A 9,811-nucleotide genomic window follows, 5' to 3' on the forward strand; every position below is an offset into this window, starting at 1 on the left:
CATAACGGTCCGAAGGTGGGAATTTCGGGTCGTGACACGCACATGCTAAGTGACGGGCGTGCGGGCGTGCACCGTGAGAATTGTGACCTAGTCGATTCCATGGAACTGTCTAGTAGTTCTTGTGAGCACCTAATTTTTGACCGTATTTAGATTTTTTTATCACTTTTTAGTATGTAAATAATTTTAAGTTTAATTTACATGTTTTAACTTTGTTTTACCCTTTTATAGGTTTTACTTAAGAAAATTGAAAAAAAAAAGATAAAAAGAGTCTTATCTTTACAGAGAAAGAAAATTTTCCAAAATTATATAATTTTATTTAGTTTAGTGCAATTTAGTGACTTTCAACAAATAAATATTGAGTATGTAGTAATTTCATCTTTTTATTTTTAGGAGTAGATTTTATTTTGTTGACATTATTTTCAAGAAAAGAAAATTAACAAAAAAAGAGAGCCAATGAAAACATGCCACATCATTTCTTCCAATAAACCTTATCCCAATTCCAAATCAGTTCTGCATGCTAACGAGCACATATAACTCTTTTCCCCCAAGAAATCAACACAGAATGTTCCATTTTCCTAATGCCTCTCACTTGATTGATATTGAACTTGTCCTCCAAGAATTTTAATGCTGATCCCATCACAAATAACACCTACCCTATATAACACCCCACAAAGCAGAGAATAGGAGGAGTGATGGCAACAGCTGCTGCGCATAGATGGTAGTGACACAGCTCCCGCTACAGTAGCTCGGTTAACGCCATCCTTAGCTTTTCCACCTATAGCTCATCCTTGTTACCATCATTAAACCAGATCCAAAATCCTCTATAAGAACACCCCAAATAGTCACTAAAACCATATACGAAAATAGCCATTGCCGAGGTCGGTTGCAGTGGTATTCCATTTCAATCGAGTCGAGTTCGCGGTTTGGAGGTTTTCCTGGTCGCGGCCCAAATCGTTTTTCTTTTCAAGTACCGTTATCAATTTTTGAATTTTGATTCCATCTCACAGCTGCTTTGTTAGAGATTTGATTTGGATATTCTTCTTAAATACAAAGGTTCGATTCTTTCCTATCTTTTAGGTATTAAATTCTTTTTTAGTATTTTTCTTCACTCTTGTTTGTGAATGTTGGAATTTAAATTATATTAGCCGTGTGCTAGCATTCTCTTGTTTTAATTAGTTCCATGTTTACAATAGTTAGGCGTGCCTTTTATTTTATCCCATTACTGTTCAATTCATGGATACCAAGATTTTCATTTGAATAATATATAAGTTTGTGCTTGTATGATTGAAGTAAGTTCAATTTTAATTTGATAATTTAGTTCTTTAGTTGGTTAGTTTCCATGTTAAGCAGTAAAATTGTTTGGGATTAAACTTTTAAATTCTTTGAAGTAATGACGTGATACGGGTCTAGTTTAGTCAAGAAAACTTACATGTTATGTTTTTATTGATAAAACTGGAATCCTACTCATAAGTGGGGCAAGAGATTTATTAGCTTTTGTTGATGAGCCAATATGAATTTTATTTGGATCTAATTGAGATAAGCATAAGAATAATGATATGTATACTACTTTCGTTATATTGTCTTTATTTTTGTTTAATTTGTCAATCTCTCACAATAATTTTTATAATTCATGACCTCACAAGCAATCTCAAATTAGTTTAAGAAAATAACTCATGAACACACGCTAGTTGCTTTAGGTGCGATTAATAAATCATCGTGACTATGGGTACGGTTCCCGTGGCATAGTCATGATACGTAACCCCAATTCAAGTGTACATTTCACGCGACTTGACCATAACTTCAAATAATAATAACAAACATATTATAAGTCGCGGGTGCGTTTCACGTGACGGGATTCGTAATATGTACAAAAATAATGAGTGCGCGATATCGCGACTTGTTCAAATAAATACCATAAATGGCTAAAATTGAAAGCGGTATAAAAGAGTAAAATACACAATAGGTCTAAAATATATAATAAATCAGATAATTAGGCCAAGTATTAACTGTTAAGCGACCGTTCTAAAACCACGAAACTTGGGAGTGCCTCACACCTTCTCCCGGGTTAACAGAATTTCTTACCCGCTCTTCTGTGTTCGCAAACCATAAATAAGAGTCAATTTTCTCGATTTGGGATCTAAAATAAATCTGTGACTTGGGACACCATAAATTATCCCAAGTGGCAACTCTGAATTAAATAAAAATTCCATTTCGAATAATGTCACTTTAATTGGAAAAACTCCCCTACTCCCTATCCCCTCGGAAAAAAGGAGGTGTGACAGTTCTATCTTGTTGATATCCGTATTTTCATCACGTGATAAAGTAATTGAGCTGTCACTCATGCTAGATATCATGTTTAGGCTTTCATGCCGGTACTGTTTGGACCCATAGTGGTTCTTTCTTGCTATTTTCTTACTGATTGCATTGATATTTCGTACTCAGTCATATTCATTCATTTCATATCATATCTCAATCTCTGTTGTTATTTATTGATACATCATATCATTATTTTCGGGCTAGTATCATGATACTATGAGCCCGTGAGAGAGAGAATGGAGAGATTGATGACTGAGTGAGGCCGATGGCCTGATTATGAGTGACATTTATGGGATCGGGTTGCACGCCGCAACGGTTATACTAATTTATGATTAGTGCTTGGGCTGAAGGAACCCCTCTGGAGTCTGCACCCCCCCCAGTGAGCGCGGTTGATTATATTGAATAATGGATCTTCCCTGGACATGGATCTTATCCGAAGCATTATATACTTGGAGATGGATCTTCTCCACGGGTTGGATTGGCCCTACTCGGTATTGGGTGACGGATGGTCAAAGATGTATGTATTCCAAAATGGATCTTCCTTGGGTTGTATGTGCTATATACAGTACCGAGTGATTGAGAATTTGAGAGTGTGAGCACATGAGGCTGTCAGCATGGTGCATCACATACAGCATGTGCATTGGCATGTAGAAGTAGAGGAGTTATATTCTTCATATCATTCAGATTTGATCCATTTTTACTGTTTTGAGATATCTATCGAACTTGAAAGCATGTCTACGTTTCTACACTGTTATTTTCTGTATTGAACTGTGCCGGTTGAGTTCGTTACTACTTTCAGTCCATAGTTTGGATAGTTTATTTATTGAGTTGGTTGTACTCACGCTAGACCCTGCACCTCATGTACAGATCCAGGTGCTTTCGGTTATAGCGACTGCTGAGTAAGGAGTCGAGATCTCGGAGACTATCGAGGTAGTTGCATGGCGTTTGCAGGCCTTGACCCTCCTTCATTATCTTTATTTGTATTTCAATTCTTATTCCTCAGACATTATAGTAGGATGTATCCTGGTATAGATGCTCATGTACTCGGTGACACCCCGATTTTTGGGAGAGATTTGTATTGCGTTGTGGTTTTATTTTAGTTTTTAAAGGGTTTTTCTTAAATATTAACCACTTTCGTTAAATTTTCAAAGTTTTTATTTGGTTGAATTGGTTGAGTAGTTGGCTTGCCTAGTTCCGCGATAGGCGCCATCACGACGGTTGGATTTGGGTCGTGACACTTGTGGAGATTTATTTGTTTTGAAATATAAAAGGTTTGTGCGTGTAACTTATGTGAATATTGATCAATCCAAAGGAAGGCCAATGTTTATCAGAATTACATGTGCATCTTTTAGTAATAAACGTGTGATAATTATTTAATTTTACGTGTGAATAATAAATCGGCCCAAATGAAGATTTAATATTCGACATGTTCTTTATTATCAGTATTTGGTTACTACACCAAGATACCAGTTAAAAGTTAATATTTTATCCAAAGATGAAATATTAATGGAGTAACTTGTAAGGCCCCATAAATTTTTGCCAAGAAATTTAAGATTTCTTGGTACCGAGGTAGGCTAATGGGTTTGAGGATTGTAGAAAACGGGCCACGGTACGGACTTTTTGGGTTGAAGAATGCACTAAAGTGTTGATGGAAATTTTTGACAGAAGAATGCGATTCTGCAGTCAATTTCACAACCGCACAACGGTTCCGCGGACCGCATAAGCATCGCAAAGTGGAGTAGAGAACGGGCAAATTTTGAAAAAACCATTCTGCTGGCCGCATAATGATTCTACTATCGCATAATTGATTGTGCTACCCACATAATCAATTTTGCTGCCCACATAGCGATTCTACTACCACATAATTGATTCTGCTGCCCACATAATCGATTCTGCTGTCCACATAACGATTCTGCTACCACATAATTGTACCGCATAATTGACTTCGGGGGTCATTTTTGGAAAATTTCTTATCCGACCCTATTTTGATATAAGGCCTTAGGGGGTCATTTTACAAGGTAAAAGCTGATATTTTAGATCGAGGAGAGAGCTATTTTAGAGAGAGATGGAGAAGACCTAGTATGCTAATCATCCATTCTTGCCCGAATCTTCAAGAATCAAGGAAGCCAATCATAAGATCTTCATCTAAGAGGTAAGGTTCTACTCCCTAACCCTAAATTTCGGGATTTGGACTGAAGGTAGGTCATGAGAAGTATGATTCTTAGGTGTGGGAGTTGCTCTTTGTGCATGAATGTAACTATAAGGGTGGAAGGGTGGTTATTTAACTAAAAGGAGTAAACTCTTGGTATTGAATTGGTTGTGGGGTGAAAACAATCTTGTAGAAGAACCTTGTAGTCAAATTTGCACACCAAATGTTTGATGAAATGCTTAAATGAGGTGAATCACGAATATCTTCCTAATTATTGTTCACTTTTGTTATGTTTCTAAATAGATTGAAGTTGCTAGAATTTCTGGAATATTGTAGTAATCTAAGGAAAGCTCAAGCAAGGTATGTTGGTTAAACTTCTCTCTTAGAATTGAATTCCACGATGTTGTTGTTAATCCCGAGTTATTCATTATAAATTGACTATACTGAATAAGCTTTGTGCCGAAAGAGATATGTTTAATATGTGTTCTGAATGCACTTATCATGTTATATTATCCTTCGGGAATGTGTTCAAAGTATGGGTTGTGTATTAAAATGTTATGGCTTTGAATCGTATTTCAAATGAAAGTTATGATGCCAAATTGTGTGAGAAAACTCGATGTGCTTAAGACTCTTAATTGTTCATGTGTACCTAAGGTCTTGATTAGAAATGCTTTGTTGCTGATAACCCATAAAGATGATGGAAAGTACAAGAAGTGGGTTGGAGATATAAAGTGTGTCCACCGTGCCAATAATGGAAATTATACTTGTAGCTAATGGTGCCAATGAAATGAAATGATGTGAGAAAGGTTATGAAATGAGCCTTGATTCACCCGTTCCAAATTGACTTCGAAAATAGTTTGCCTAAAAGCTTATGTCCTCAAGTCATTCCCCAATGTGGATGCTTTAACTAATGTTATGCTTTGAACGTATTTCCAATGTGTTTTATGCCTTTATATATTTATGAGTTGAAATTGTGTATCGCCCTTTTGGGGGAAAGGTACTTCAAGAATATTCTATATGTTGATGTTTATGATGATGAGCCTTGAAAGTAAAGAAATGAAAGTGTGGAATATGAGATACGACCACCGTTCCATGAATGAAGAATAATAATGTGTATGGCTAAATGAGCCAATGAAATAATGATGTTGTAAGTAGTTGAGGGTACTAATGAAGTGATATATGGTGTGAAAGGTTATGAGATGAACCTATTCGTACTTATGTTTCCAATGTGCTATAAGCTCCTACACCCTCATGAGGATAGCCTATGGTGTTCCTAAATGTTTTAAATGTTCTTAATTTCCTGTGACCACCCATGGAAAGTACAAGTAAGTGATAGTATAAACATGAAATGTGGCCGTTTGCCAAAAAGAGAATTTTGAGGCATTGTATGTCCCAATGGTTTCAATCATAGTATGTATTCTTCTAAAATAATAAATGCAAATGACTTCGTTGTTAAGTCCCCAAGAATCATGAACTTAGCTAATGACCTTAAGTTGACTAGAGGGTATATAATGAGGTGGAAGAGAGATGTCATATGCTAAATGATGATGAACCTTATGAAAATGAATTTGGGCCATGTGCCATTGAAATCGACTTATTGATTCCCCATGCAAGTGCTAATGTAATGAGCTGTGTTTCTCCATGATGAGCATGAACATGAGTTATTCCAATAATATGGGAAATTACGACCTTAAATGCAATGTTAATCATGTCGCTTTGAGTTTGTAGATAGTTATGTGCATAATGATGTGTTATGAACCCTATGGACGGTCTATGAAACGCATAGGTGTATTGTGTGTGGAATCCTATGAACGGTCTATGAAATGCTTAGGTATATTGTGTATGGAATCTTATGAACGGTTTATAAAATGCACAAGTGTATTGTGTATGGAATCCTATGAAAGGTCTATGAAACACATAGGTATATTATGTATGGAATCCTATGAACGGTCTATGAAACGCTGTAACGACATGGCCAGTCGTTTTGAGTGTATTAGTCCCGATCCCCTATTTACTATTTTTCCCCTATCTGTTTCTGCTTATGTGACTTGCCGAAAGGTTTTGTTTTTGGTATCGGAGTGTTTCGGGACACTTAGTCCCTAAAATGGAAGCTTGAGTCTCAGAATTTTGACTGTAGTCGAAAGTGTGTGAAGACAACTCCGGAATGGAGTTCCATCGGTTTTGTTAGCTCCGTTGGGTGATTTTGGACTTAGGAGCGTGTCCGGACTGTGAATTTGAGGTATGTAGCGAATTTAGACTTGAAATGACGAAAGTCGAAGTTTTGGGAAGTTTGACCAGGGGGTTGACTTTTTGATATCGAGGTCGGATTCCGATTCCGGAAGTTGGAGTAGGTCCATAATGTTGAATATGACTTGTGTGAAATATTTGAGGTCAATCGGACGTGGTTTAGTAGGTTTCGGTGTCGTTTGTGGAATTTGAAAGTTTAGAAGTTCTTTAGGCATGAATCCGGGTGTAATTGGTGTTTTGATGTTGTTTTGAGTGATTCGAAGGTTATATGACTTGTTGGTATGTTTGGTTGAGGTCCTGGGGGCCTCGGGGGTGTTTCGGATGCCCATCAGAAGGAAATTTGGACTTAGGCATTGCTGGTTTCTTCTGGTGTTCTGGTGTTTCGCACCTGCGGTGGGAGCCCGAAGGTGTGGCCCCGTAGAAGCGAAGAGGAAGACGCAGATGCGGGAAAGGCTGGGTTGGACTGGAAGCGTATGTGCGAGATTAGGAGCACATCTGCGAAACCTGAGATGCGGAAGGGGAGGCGCAGATGCGAAAAAAGGCCTGAGTGGGAAGGATCGCAGAAGCAGGCAGGGCCCGCAGGTGCGAATATGTGACCGCAGATGCAGAATCTGGGAATTTAAGTGGGATCCGCACCTGCGATAGAATTTTCGCAGGTGCGGCATCGCAGATGCGGCAGAAGGTCCGCAGGTGCGGATTTGCTGGGCAAAACCTATAAATAGAAGACTTCGAGATTTTTCACCATTTTCATATTTTGAAACTCGAATTTTGGAGGAATTTGAAGTGTTTGCTGAGGTAGGTTCCTTGTGCCTATTTATCTTTAATAATGGTGTTTACCCACTGATTTTATACCTAGTTGGTGAGTTTTTGAGGTGAGATTTGGGAGATTAGGGCTTGGGAATTGGAGAGTGAATTTTGGAGTTTTGGAGGGGCAAATGATGTCGGATTTTGATAAATTTGGTATGGTTGAACTCGTGAGTGAATGGGCTTTCGGGTTTTGTGACTTTTGACGGATTTTGAGAAGTGGGCATGGGGCCAGTTTGAGCCTATTTCGAATTTTCGCTTTTAATTTCGTGTTTTCTTATGGAATTGATTCTTTTAACTTATATTAATTATATCGTACCGCTTGTGGCTAGATTCGGGGCATTTCGATATTGATTTGAGGGTCAAGGGCATTGCAGAGTAGGATTTTGCACGGTTTGAGGTAAGTAACTGTTTTAAATATGGTCCCGAGGGTATGAAACCCCGAATTTTGGTATGATGTGACTATTTTGGAGGTAGCGCACATGCTAGGTGACGGGCGTGTGGGCGTGCACCATGGGGGATTGTGACTTGGTCTGTCCCGTGAGACTGTAAAGTCGAATAGACTATTGTTAATTACCTGTTCTCTCTGTGTTATAGAGATTTGACTGCAAATCATGCTAGAAATCATGCTTAGACTATGTGATAGTATGGTTGGGACCCGCAGAGGTCGCGTACTGGTGAATTATTTGCTAATTGCTGTCTTGTACTCAGTCATAGGTTTACTTGCGCATCATATCTCAGTCTTTTCTTGATTCCTGTTGACACACTTTGTCATTTTGTTTGGGCTGATCTTTATGATTTCTGAGGGCCGCGAGACTAGAGAGGTACATGACTGAGTGAGGCCTAGGGCCTAGTTGTGAGGTATAGATACTGTAGCACGTGAGTTGTTCGTACGGATTCTGATATGATACTTTATCACATGAGCTGTCGGTGCGGATCGTGATATGATATGATAGCACGTTAGTTGTTCGTGCGGATTATAGCGCTTGGGCTGTAGGAGCCCCTCCGGATTCTGCACACCCCAGTGAGCACAGGTACCTATTGAGTGTAAGTACTGAGGGCTGAGAGCCGAGTGATTGAGCTGTTGTGACGAGTAGAGTGTCTGTTGCCCTGAGAGACTGTACTTGTTTTTCATTTGTTGATGCACTTAGTTGTTATCTGTCATTGTTGTGAAATTTTTGAAAGATTCTATATACGGATTACCTGCACTGTAACTATATAAACTGATGTGACTTGAACTGCCAGATTTGAAAGCATGTCTATTCTTTGCTGGAATTATTGAAAATAAACTGTATTTGTATAGCTCGTCACTACCTTCTCAGTTCCTTATTTATTTCTGTTACTTGGTGAGTTGGTTGTACTCATGCTACACCCTGCACTTCGTGTGCAGATCCAGGTGTGTTTGATCATGGAGGTCGTTGAGTTCGTGCGCGATCGAGTACCGGAGACTACGAGGTAGTTGCTGGCGTCCGTAGACCTTGTCTCTCCTTCTATGTTTTTATTCCTTTCTGTATTGATACTTAGACACTGTTTTGGTACCTGTCATGCCTGATGATGAGCAGCGTCGATTGGAGAGGTTTGGGAGACTCCAGCCTCCATTATTCAGTGGTACCGATGGAGAGGATGCACATGGCTTCTTGGACAGGTGTCATAGGATACTCCGTACATCAGGTATTCTAAAGACCAGTGGGGTATCGTTCACTACTTTTCAGTTCTCTGGAGCTTCCTTCAGTTGGTGGGAGGCTTACGAGAGGCGTAGGCTGGTCGGGACAGCACCCCTTACCTTGCAGCAGTTCTCCGATCTATTCCTGGAGAAGTTCGTGCCTCAGTCCCGTAGAAAGGAGCTGCGTAGGCAGTTCGAGCAGCTTCGTCAGGGTGATATGTCCGTGATGCAGTATGAGATGAGATTTTCTGAGTTGGCCCGTCATGCTATCTAGTTGGTTCCCACATACAGGGAGAGGATCATGAGGTTCATAGATGGCCTCACTTTTCAGCTACGATTGCTTATGACTAGAGAGAGAGTGTCTGGTGCTACTTTTGACTAGGTTGTCGACATTGCTCGTCAGATTGAGATGGTTTGTAGCCAGGAGCGGGTTGAGAGGGAGGCCAAGAGGCCTCGTAGACAGGGTGGATTTAGCGGTGTCCCTTCTGGGGGGCAGTTCCACCATTGTAGGGGTCGTCCTTTCAGACATGCTCAGACGACTCGCCCAGTTCACCATGGTGCATCATTTGGCCACAGGTCACACAGTCATCAGCAGGGGCAGTCGTCGTTCGGTGCACTACCAGCGTAGAGTT

The 9,811-nt window shown here is 39.6% G+C and overlaps 1 long non-coding RNA gene across 1 annotated transcript; it reads left to right on the forward strand.

The window, feature by feature from the left end:
* The first annotated feature begins 573 nt into the window (after window positions 1-573).
* LOC117280175 (uncharacterized) lies at window positions 574-3,440 on the forward strand. Its single transcript, XR_004510660.2, has 2 exons — window positions 574-1,053; window positions 3,184-3,440. It is a non-coding gene; the product is annotated as an uncharacterized lncRNA (long non-coding RNA).
* The last annotated feature ends 6,371 nt before the right edge of the window (window positions 3,441-9,811 follow it).

This window comes from Nicotiana tomentosiformis, chromosome 6 (genome assembly GCF_000390325.3).
Source record: "Nicotiana tomentosiformis chromosome 6, ASM39032v3, whole genome shotgun sequence".
In the NCBI taxonomy this organism is placed as follows: domain Eukaryota; kingdom Viridiplantae; phylum Streptophyta; class Magnoliopsida; order Solanales; family Solanaceae; genus Nicotiana; species Nicotiana tomentosiformis.